Here is a 12,345-nt window from a genome sequence, read left to right as displayed (position 1 = left end):
AATAATTTATCAGAAATGTATCATAGCCTATAAGATCAGTACTGTTAATTAGCAGCAATAGTAACAGTGGCAGCAGCAGAAACATTCTCAAAATTAAAAATTGGGAAAAATTATTCATGAAAAAAGAAAAAGAAAAAAGGGCTTCCCTGGTGGCGTAGTGGTTGAGAGTCCGCCTGCCGATGCAGGGGACACGGGTTCATGTCCCGGTCCACGAAGATCCCACATGCCGCAGAGCAGCTAGGCCCGTGAGCCATGGCCGCTGAGCCTGCGAGTCCGGAGCCTGTGCTCCGCAACGGGAGAGGCCACAACAGTGAGAGGCCCGTACGGCAAAAAAAAAAAATTATTCATGATCTTGCATTTGCCAAGAATGACTGATGTTCCTTTCAATTATTTCTATTGAAAATGAAGTTGCTATGAATGTGAAAGTATATGAAAGAATATGAAAGAAATATGTAAAAAATTCAATTGTATTTCTGAAAGAAAGCAATGAGCAACTGGACACTGAAATTAAAAAATATTACTAATTATGAAAGCATCAAAATACAAATTAAGAATATATTTAACAAAATATCTGTAGGTGCTATTAAAAAAACTGCTAAGACAAATCAGAAGAGTCATTATTATTATATTAATGCTCTACAAATGGATCTACAGATTCAATATGTTCTGAATCAATAATGAAGACAGTGTGGTTTTGACTCAAAGGATATATACATATATACATATATAACTAAATGGAATAAAAAGTTCAGAAACAGACTCACACATACAGGGCCATTTGATTTTCAACAAAGATGCCAAGGCCGTTCAATGGGGAATTAATAGTTGTTTAAATAAATGATGTTGAAAGAACAGAACAGCTTTACTTAAAGACTCCATCATGTGCTATAAAATTACCTTGAAATCAATCATAGATGTAAATTTCAGAGGTAAGAGAATAAGTCTTATAAAAACTATAGCATTAAAACCTCTGAACCCAGGTTAGACAAATATTTCTCCATATACCCAGTGGAAAAAAACATAAATAAAAATTCTAAGTTTGACTTCATAAAAATGTAAAACTTTTGCTAACTTCTAGCTATAAGATAAATAATTTCTGGGGATTTAATGTATAGCATGGTGACTATAATTAACAATACATATTATATACTTAAAAGGTTTAAGACAGTAGAAAAAAGTTCAGCCATTTGGATTAAGAAAAAAACACTTTTGCTAACGATAAGAAACTGTTAAAATACTAAAAGGTAAGACGTAGGCTAGGAGAAAATATTTTCAAAATATATATCTGTCAAAGGTCTTATATCTACAATGTATGAAGAACTCTCATATGAATTATAAGAAGGCAAATAACTCAATTAAAAATGGGCAAAAGACTGAACAGACGGGTCATAAAAAAATACAAATCACCCATAAACACATGAAAAATTGCTCATCACCATTTGTCATCAGAAAAATTAAAATTAAAACCTCAATGATATCGATATCGCTAAAATTTAAAAAGCTGGGCAATATCAAGTTTAGCAAGGATGTGGAACAACTAGATTCCCAAACACCCGGTGGAGCACGAAATTTTTCAATCACTTTGGAAAACAATTTAGCAATTTCTTAAAAAGTTAAATAAGTACTTTTTATATTATCATGCCCATCCCACTGCATTTTAAGAAGAGAAATAAAAACATATGTCCACCCTAGACTTACACAAATGTTCATAGAAATTTTATTCATAATAAAACAAACTAGAAAAATCCCTATTGACCATCATTAATCTACTCAAAGGATAAACAAATTGTAGTATATGCATATAATGGTGAATTGCTCAGTAGTAAAAAGAAAAGAACTAAGAATACACAAAATAACTTGGGTGAATCTCATAAGGATTGTGGTAAGTAAAAGAAACTAGACACAGAAGAATACATCCTATTCAGTTTCATTTATATAAAATTCCACAAAAAACAAGATACAGCTATAGGAAAAAATGATCAGTAGTTGCCAAGGTCAGGGTTTGGGGAGGATCTAGAATCCAAAAATATATGAGGGGACACTTGGCATAAAAGAATTGTTCTATGTTATGTTTGTGGTGGTGGTTACCTTCCTGTATATATGTTTCAAATTTCTCATATTGTACATTTAAAATTGATGAACACACACATACACACACACACACACACATACACACACACACATGATGAGTTTAAAGATAAAATCATTAACTTATCCCAGCCTCTCTAAATGGCAATGATACAAAATTAACATTTGGCTTCCAGGGAGAAATGCATTCTAGGGTGCTCTTAGAAAACACACGGTCTCAGATGCCTTAAGAACTGTGTAGTGTAGAAAAAAAAGCCTCTAAATATCTTACAGACATGAATCTTAGATCCGTCTGTAAAACCATGCCTCAGTTTTTTAACGTTGTTGCCCCTCAGTATTTTTACAGAAATCTCAAGGCAGAGAAGGGCTTATCTCAATGATGTATGTGGGTTTGGCTTTTATCTACAGAAGTGGATATTTCTTACGGAAAAGAAAGGATGCTGACTTTTATCAGTTATTAAATAAATTACCTGCTTGACTCATTAGCACCTCAGCCTGAAACAAGTAACGGAACCATATAATGGGACTCTTTTGGCTTGGAATCAAGAGAATTATTGCTAGTAGAGCTCTCTGTCCAAAAGACAAATCTCCTCTGTCCATTTGCTAGGTGTAGCGAGGGATGTATATTAGGAAAGGAATACAGAATAAACACATTAAACTTTTCTGTGTCTGTAAACTAGTGGCTTTTAGAAAAATACTTCTCAAGAGTTTGCTGTGTGAATTCGATAGCAAAAGTAGTGGGTAACCTCCTAGATGCTGGAATCCAAATGACTAGATTCAAATCCTAACTCTGCCACTACCTATAAGCATATCCTCAGGGTAACTAATTCATCCTGGATGGACCTCTGCCTCTTCATCTATAAAGTGGAGCTAAAAATAGACCTACATCAGGGGATTGCGATACATTTAGAAAATCCTCTCAAAAATTATTAGCACATTACCTGAGAAACAGTAGAACCTTATAAATATTAGGTGTTATTAATACCTAATATAAATATTAGGTGATATGAATACCATGGAAGACATATCATAGTAGGCACCCAATAACCTATTTTATTTTATTCAAATAATTTCAAAAATGTGAAGAAAATTATAGAAATAAAATAATAAAATGATATCAGCCAACATATACATTAAATGAAGGTCCTATATGATATATTACCACCTTGTTTTTCATAGCCACATTACTATATTATGATAGTACCAACATTTTCCAGATAGCAATAACAGATAAAACTGTTATTGCTAAGGACTTAACTTTGAAGAAAAATCAAGTAAATAAGGATATTTCAAAGAACTATATAGAAATTGACTTTCTATAGTTTTTCAACCTATATCTAAATATATCTGTAATATAACATTATGTTAAATATTTTGAAACATTTTCTAAAACATTGAATATAAAATGTTAAAATATTAAAGTTAAGAAGATACTAAACTTCTTCATAAAAATTCATCCTATATACTTTGCTTATACTTCAAACAATCTTTTCTGTAGTTTAGATAGAAAAAAACAATTTGACAGCAACACATGCTGTATATTTTAGAATTTTTACCTAAATTCTTGGGCCCCAGAAGTACTGTGAGACGTGCCAGAGGTAATGATCTGGGCAAACTGAAAACTGTGATACTGATTAGGCAAATAAAGAAAGATATCACTGCTCTGCATGAATCATTACCAAATCATTTGATAATGTTTTCAGTCATTATCCACTGACAGACTTTTATCAATGGGTAATTAGAGCAATACACATAAAGGAATAAACAGAGCTTCTAACTGGACCAACACAATAATCATTTCTTTTCAGAAGAAACCAGATATAAAAATATTTTATGAAATTGGAAATATGTACTTAAATATTTTTAGTAATAATGATACTTTTTTGGAAATGTTACAGGGACTTAGAAAAGTCTATAAATTCTGGATTTGAAATAAGAACCATCACCGTCTGCTCATCCTTTCAGGTATGCCTTTGGTTCTATTTTATTCTTCACAGATGTTCTATGTAACCTGGTTATCATCACTGCATCTACTGTCCAAATGAAATAAGAGCCAGAGCCTCTTCTCCTAGCCTATTAGTCAATGAGCTAAAACATAACAGGAAAAATAGGGACCAAAGCATGGCGAGATGGGATTCTTATTTAAATATTTATATTTGATATATTGAACAGATTGATGCTACAAAACAATATGTCTAGACCATCTTTCAGATACCATCTAATATCAACTAAATCAGATTTTTCAAAGTTTACTCTATCAAAACCGTCAAGTTAGTCAGTATGCATTTGTCATCACAGTTAATTAAATTTGTGAAAATATCTGACATTATATTTACAACCCGTTTATTTTTCTGCTTCTGATGTGGACAACATAGAGACAAGAATTACTGACAGAACTCAAAAAATTCATGACCTGATATTACAAGAGATAAAACAGAAAAATCACAACAGAGAAATAGAGGAAAAATAATAAGTAAAAAAGAGAAATAAAGATGAGAAAGGGGAGACTAAGGTCAATAATAAAACAGAGGTGATAATTAGAAATATTAAAATATTAAAAATATACTAAGAAGCCATTATATAAAACTTTAAGATAATAGTTTCAAAAAGATAGATGACATTGATAAATTTCTCAAAAGACACATAATGCTACAACTCGTTCAATTAAATAGATAACTTGAAGAGCCCTATATTTATTAAAGATATTAACTTAATAGATAAAAGCCTCCTCACAAAACTCCAACCTCAAATAGCTTCTTGGTGAATATCTAAGAATTGTAAAGAAATAAGACCCATTCTATTCAAATTCTTTGAGTAAATAGAAAAAAATTAAATAGAAAAGTAGAGAAGATGCCGAACTAATTTTATGAGGCCACTAATATCCTGATACAAAATGGCATATGTAAAAAAGAGTTTCATTGTTTTTAATGAAAGAGAGAAAGCTTCAAGTGTCTATATGCTAGGATATGATATATAAAGAATGATATATCAACATAGTAGAAAACTTTGCATTTATACAAGTAAAATAAGAACCTTTCTATATACTGTATGTGTGCACACTTGTATGCCGTTTAAAGAGCTCCAGGCTTGTTAATGCAAGAACCAAAGTACAGAACTGTGACTGTATTATGAAAATATTTGTGCAATAAAATGAAAAAAAATCTAAGAATAGATACCCAATTTTGCTTGGTTTTGATTGCCTTTTTAAAATGAAACACTGGAACAAATGATGAAAAACCAATAAAATTAGTTTATTCAGTGAAGAAGGGACAAGAGGATGTTGGGTTACTCAGAATAAACTTAATTGAGCAAGTGATATTCAAGCTAGGATCTACAGAATTTGTAGAAAATTGTCACTTGGAAAGAAACACGGAGAATTCTCTCAGGATGAGGCTAAAACATTTGCAGTAGAGTGTGGAGCAGGGAGCTTGGCACACATAAAAGCCCACTACGGCAGGTAGAGATCAGAAGTCAAGAAATGGCCAGGGGCTTCCCTGGTGGCGCAGTGGTTGAGAGTCCGCCTGCCGATGCATGGGACACGGGTTCGTGTCCCGGTCCGGGAAGATCCCACATGCCGCGGAGCGGCGGGGCCCGTGAGCCATGGTCGCTGAGCCTGCGCGTCCGGAGCCTGTGCTCTGCGACGGGAGAGGCCACGACAGTGAGAGGCCCGCGTACCACAAAAGAAAAAAAAGAAATGGCCAGGAAATGAGATCTGCTAAAATCTGGCAAACCTGAAATCAGCCTCGGTATATTCATAATTACTTTGCAGAGTGACATAATTCCTTTCCTGTGTATGAAACTGGCATTACAATTCATCTTATGATCTTATGGCAGATACCTTGATGATTTTTATTGGGCTTTTTGAAGTCTTAAGAAGAGCAAGTGAGCAGTATTCTTATAGGCACTGAAAAGTCCTGAAACCAGGTAGGAATCACTGGCTTCCACGGATACAATAAAATACCTTACCGATTTTTTGCGAAGAGGAAAACAAATCTTTGTTTTCACAGAATGCTCAGACTGGCAGGTACCTGAGCGTCCACCTGGCCCTGCAATCTCATCTCATGAGTAAAGACACTAAAACAGGTAAGATTTGCTCAAAGTTTCAGCTTCAGAACTAGGACAAGAACATACAATTCATGATACTAGTCTATTGCTCTTTGTTCTAGAACATTCCAAATTTCAAGAAGTAGTTGGAAATTTTGTAAAACACATGGTCAAAAAATATATAGTCATGATGTAGATCCACATACAAAGTATAAACAAAATATGTTTTGCCCCCTAAAAATTAACTATCTTAAATTAAATGGAAATCAAATCTGTTTGTGTTTGGATAGAGCTTTGTTCTCTAGCAAATGCAAATTGCCTCACCAATGAACATATGGTCAGACACCCACATTCCTTTTCCAGGCATTGAATAATAAGGAGTCATCATTTTTCTAATATAAATAGGTTATTTATTTATTAATAAATTATTTTATTATAAATATATAATAAATATATTATATATTATATAAATATATAATAAATATAATAATTATTTATTATTAATAAATTATTAAATAATAAAAAATATTTATAAATAAATAAATAAATAAATCTTAAGAATTTCAGAAGTGAAACATTGAGATCTATCTTTCACTAGTAAAAAGAATGTGAAATATGAAAATATTTAGAACAACTTTTAGAAAATACTGGATTTTTAATTAGTGGGGAAATGGTTTGATATTTGAGATTTAACCTGACTTACTTTTTATCACTATTAGAGAAAAAAATAAGAAAAGGACAAAAACCAACTGCGTCTGGATTTGGTTTATAAAGCTTTTGTTTTAAAGAGAGTATTTTTTAAATTCTAAAATGCTTTACAGAGTATTTTCAAAGTTCTTAAAAATATCTCCAGTTTAAAAGTTTTACAAATATGTTTGAACATAATAATGTAGATCTCACTAATTAGTTGAGATGCAAAAAAAGTGTTATCAGTAATTATAATGCTGTAGGGCAGTTAGTTCACTCTTAAGGGAAGTAGTTCAAATATGTGCACAGTATATTCCAAATGATACCTGATAATCTGAAAAGTAAAAGCTTTATCTTCAACATCTTTTCAAACTGATCTTCCAAATTTCCTTCTGTGTTTAATAATAAGTAAATGGGAGTAAGAGCACTTACATGATTCCTCTCCATCCTCTTTTTTTCCCCAGTTTTATTGAGCTATAATTAATATAACAACAACAAAAAAAATGGGAGTGATGTGGCATGATGGAAGTGTTAGCTAACTTTATTGTGGCAATCATTTTATATATTCTTGAGGTCAATTGTCTACTAGTATAATAAGGCCCAGATGGCATCTTAGGATAGTAAATAAAGAAACTGAACTTCTTTAAAGTTTTGTTTGTTTGTTTGTTTGTTTGTTTTGCGGTATGCGGGCCTCTCGCTGTTGTGGCCTCTCCTGTTTCGGAGCACAGGCTCCGGATGTGCAGGCTCAGTGGCCAAGGCTCACAGGCCTAGCCGCTCCGCGGCATGTGGGATCTTCCCAGACCGGGGCACGAACCCGCATACCCTGCATCAGCAGTCGGATTCTCAACCACTGTGTCACCAGGGAAGCCCCTCTCAGAGATTTTGATTCAGAAGATCTCTAAAGAGATGTGGGAAGAGCTGTGTGCTTTTTACAAGTTAATCAGATAATTAACATTGTCAGCCAAGATTAGAAAATTTGCTATAAAATAAAAAGGAAATCAAATGTTCACGGTTAATCAAGTTTTATTTGTAAACTTCTTGTGTAAATGAATACATCTAATTTGATGAATAAGCACTTTTTCTTTACAAAAGAAACTTTCTCTTCCTGCCTTGTATACTTGCTCAGCATACCTCCTCTAGCTTGGACAATACAAATTATTCTTTAGTTAATTCGATGCCTGAGTGAAGGAATACTTTTATATGCATAAATAAGTTGGTGAGATCTTTTTGTAAGGATTTATCTGCTTTAACGGGAAAACTTTTGAAGCCCTGGAATATGTTATACAGGAAACTGTGATTTGTATTTTAAATTGATTACTATAACGTATTTTCATCATAAGAATAAAACCTAGAGGAAACACAGAGTAACTGCCAAAATTAATGGGAGAAGATAATGTGATACACTTATATCATGTTTTGCCATTAAGGACTTGGGCAGACAACCCAACAAAAATACAATTTCTGCTACTTTTATATGCAATCTGACCTTGAAATGGCTAATTGTTGCCTTTAAATTATAAACATCATTTAAAAATGAGCTAATATGTTTATAATCTTAAAATAGACTAATAAAAATATCCACCTTATGGATTTATTGTAGAGAATATGAAATAATGTATTTGGAGTGGTTATCACAGTGCCAGGAAAATAGTAAATCCTCACTAAGTAGTTATTAAGAACCAGGAAATAGTCATTGAATCAAGTGTAATTAAAGATAAATAAAATGTAGATTGTTTTATAACAAAAAAGCTCAAGAACAGAAATTAAAATTTCATTCAAATTGCCATTAATGCCCAGTTATGACTGTTTTTCTATAAGTTATACTGAAGATAAAATATAAATTGCAATACCCAAACAGTTCTTCAATTCATCCCTCTTTCATTATTCTAATAAAAGAAAAAAGACAATGTCGATATCAGCAAGGCAAAACTAATAAAATGGTTGGTGAGAAAATAAATGTAAGAAAATGGTAACCAAAGCTAATTAGAATATCAGTTGACCAAAAAAAAAATAAAACCAAAAGCTCAAAAATATGAGAGATATAAAAGAAAAATATTATTAATTTCCAGTATATAAGTATTAGGGGGGACAAGAAAGGGATATAGGGGAAGCAGGGTAGTTATGGTGGCAACAAGGACACTATTAATAAAAGATTTGGCTTTCATGATGGCAAAATGTATATGACATATGCTCCTAGAATGTGATAATTTGGATTGGAATTTCAACATCTTTTTTTTATATGTCAATTATATTTTATATTATGTGTATTTGCATGACACTCATGGTATATTCAGAAAAATAAAACACATCGGGAACATATTAGTATTATAATTACCCACATAAGGGGACAGACTATGATGCAGCTTCCATGCTCCTATTATACTGTTATCTCTCTTGTGTGCTTTATTTCTCTTTTTGCTGAAGATGAAATACTGCTTTTGGAAGGAAATATTTACTCTATCTGCCAAAATTACTCTTGGTAGACTGCAACTCAAGTAGTAAATATATTTTTATGGATAATTAGTTGATTGAATGTCTGTGTGAATTAGAGGCTTTTTAATATTCATGACTAATTTATAATCTATGAATATTTTATTAATTTCTGTGTTGTTTGAAATAATGATGCTACAATAACACAAAACCCAAATACTTACCATTAATAAATGCTAAATAATAAGTCAATTCTGTGATTATCACCCAAAGCTTCCTCGACATAACAATATAATATGCAAAATACAAATACTGTGGCTCAGGTATAGAGATATGTTATCCATTATTTTCCTTATAAATTAGAAAATCTAGATGTAGAACCACCTTCATTGTTTTCAACACTTTTTATAGAATCAAGTACAGGAAATCATCTCCTTTTTTTTTTTTTCTTTTTTTGGTAGCAGAACTCTCATCTGCAGAATGGATTTCAGCACCCATCTGAGAAGGATACACACATTTTTGAGACAGACTTTCATTTATTGGATTTATATATTATCCTGCTTAGATTTGTATTTAAGCACTTATATTGTAATTGTCTACTTTTTTCTTTCACTGATTTGTAAGTTTTAAAGGACAGACATAGTATATTATATTTTGTTTTTGCTTATGTCTTATTTTCCTGGCTCTAACACAATAGAAGTTTTATATGAATAAACAAATAAATTATTTGCTCTGAAATTCCAAATGTTCTCTCAAAGAGTCATAGGGGGAAAAAATGTTTAATTCAAAATATCTAAGCATGGGATGATGAACTAGTATCATAATTACCTGATTTATTCTAAAGTCCGCAAAATAATGTTTCCTACTGTGGGCCTCATCTTTCAGATCCTTGCACCTCATATCTGATTATAGTCATAGCTTCTCTGCCTACAACAACTGCAACTTTTTCCACTACTGCCCGAATCTGAAACCACCACAGCAGAAATCGAAGCAGGTGCATGCAGTTGTCCCTCATGGAGACCAAATCTCTAGTCATTCCAGCTAAACAATCAGAAACAAAATTTTGAAAGATTTGAGGAGCTGTAAAGGACAGCTCCACTAGAACACTGTGTATGTCACCTTTCTGACTCACATCTGTAACTATGAAGGGATATTTCTGTTACAGAAAGCCAGCATTATAAAACCTAAAACAGACCAACCATTTAAATGAATATATTTTAAGTGGTTCTATCAATTTTTGGACCTCACTGAAGCTACAAAAGTTACATATTTCTCAAAAACCTCTTCTTGTATTTTTCCATTTTGGCTTTCTCTATTGACTAAACTCATTTCATTACCACAGAGCAACTGACCTCTAGACAGTCAATCAAAAAGAGAAAAGAAGCATGGTGGGCAAATAGTACCATCTTATATTTTGCAAAAAAAAAAAAAAAAAAAGAGTAAACTGTTTTTCGAGATCTGTAAATAATACTTCAGCTTTTGAAATCATTGTTACTACAAATGTATTGATCAAGAATATTGAGAGATGCCCAGTTACTCAAGTCAGACTCAATATCCACGGTACATGTTTTATGTTTTGGAAAATTTTATATACAAATACAGTAAGTCAGAATAACACAGGACCTCTTATGGTGAGTCTTTATTGATATAGAATTCTGCCTGAATACTATAAAACCTTAGTTATTCAAATTTCTAAAATGTCTTACAACTAAATTATAGTAAGAATGTTATAATTTAAGAAATGGAAGTATAAAATACTTCAGTTTGATCCCCTGCTACTCCATATATTAGTATGTAAACAAACGCTATAGTGATCAAAAGAGAATGGCACTGATAAAAACAGACACGTAGACCAATGGAACAGAACAAACACCCCAGTAATAAACCCACACATATACAATAAACTAATCTTTGACAAGGGCACCAAGAATACAAACCCGGAAAGAAAAATTTCTTTAATAAATGGTGCTGGGAAAAGTGGTTGTCCACATGCAAAAGACTGAAGTTGGACCCTTATCTTACACCATACACAAAAATTAACTCAAAATGGATTAAAGATTTAAATGTAAGACCTGAAACCATAAAATTCCTGGAAGAAAACATTGAGGAAAAGCTTCTTGCCATTGGTCTTGACAATATGGTTTCGGGGATATGGCATCAAAAACACAGGTTACAAAAGCAAACATAAACAAGTGGGACTATGTTAAACTAAAAACATAGGGTTTAACCTTCAAAATTTATAAGGAACTCATACAACTGTTAAGCAAGGAGGCCATTAGACTGTGGCTCTAACGAGGTGGAGGCCTCTGTAAGCAAACCAAAACCTAAGGCAAACCAAAACCTAAGCCTGAAATGCCTCAAGGTTGAGAAATCAAAACGCTAAGGACAACCAATCAACAAACAGGCGTTCAACTGCAGCCAATCAGCAAATCCTTACTTGGCTTCCACACCTCCTCTATGGAAGCCTCTCCTCAGCGCCTGTCGGCGGAGCGCGCCTAACCAGTGCCAGTTTGGTGCTACCTGATTGGCATGGATTTTTGTTCAAATAAACTCTTAAAAACTTGAATATGCCTCAGTTTATCTTTTAACAGTTCTGGTGTCAGAAGAACAAACCAAAGGGACCCCAGCAGCCCCCAGGAGCCCCGAGCAACCAGGCGGAGGTACCTGCTGGACTCCCTGGCTGCTGAACTCCCTGGAGCCGCTGCCTGCTCGCTGCCTCTGGAGGTGTGCGGATGTCCCCTCGGGTCCCGGTCCTCGTTCAGCAGCTTTGCGTCACGAGCTTTCAGACTGAGCATCTTTTTTTTTTCCCCCAAACTGGGTCCCGAAACCAACTGAAGTTGGCCTAGTTCCGACTTAGAAACCGGAGCGGGTCCAGGGTCGGATCCGGTCCAACTTAGAAAGCAGTCCGGGTTCCAGTTCTGACGGAGTCCGGGTCAGACTGGTTCCGACTTAAGTCGGACACCGGCCGGCTCCAGCCTCGGACTGGGTCTGACTGAAATTGGGCTGGGCCAGTGTGAGGCCGCGGGTGAATTAAATTTTATTTTAAGGCTGCCCAGCAGGTACCCTGACCAAGAACGATCTTGAGTTACGGTGGCC

The sequence above is a fragment of the Lipotes vexillifer genome, unplaced genomic scaffold (genome assembly GCF_000442215.2).
Source record: "Lipotes vexillifer unplaced genomic scaffold, Lipotes_vexillifer_v1.1 scaffold483, whole genome shotgun sequence".
NCBI lineage: Eukaryota > Metazoa > Chordata > Mammalia > Artiodactyla > Lipotidae > Lipotes > Lipotes vexillifer.
Note: the sequence above shows the minus strand (reverse complement) of the source record.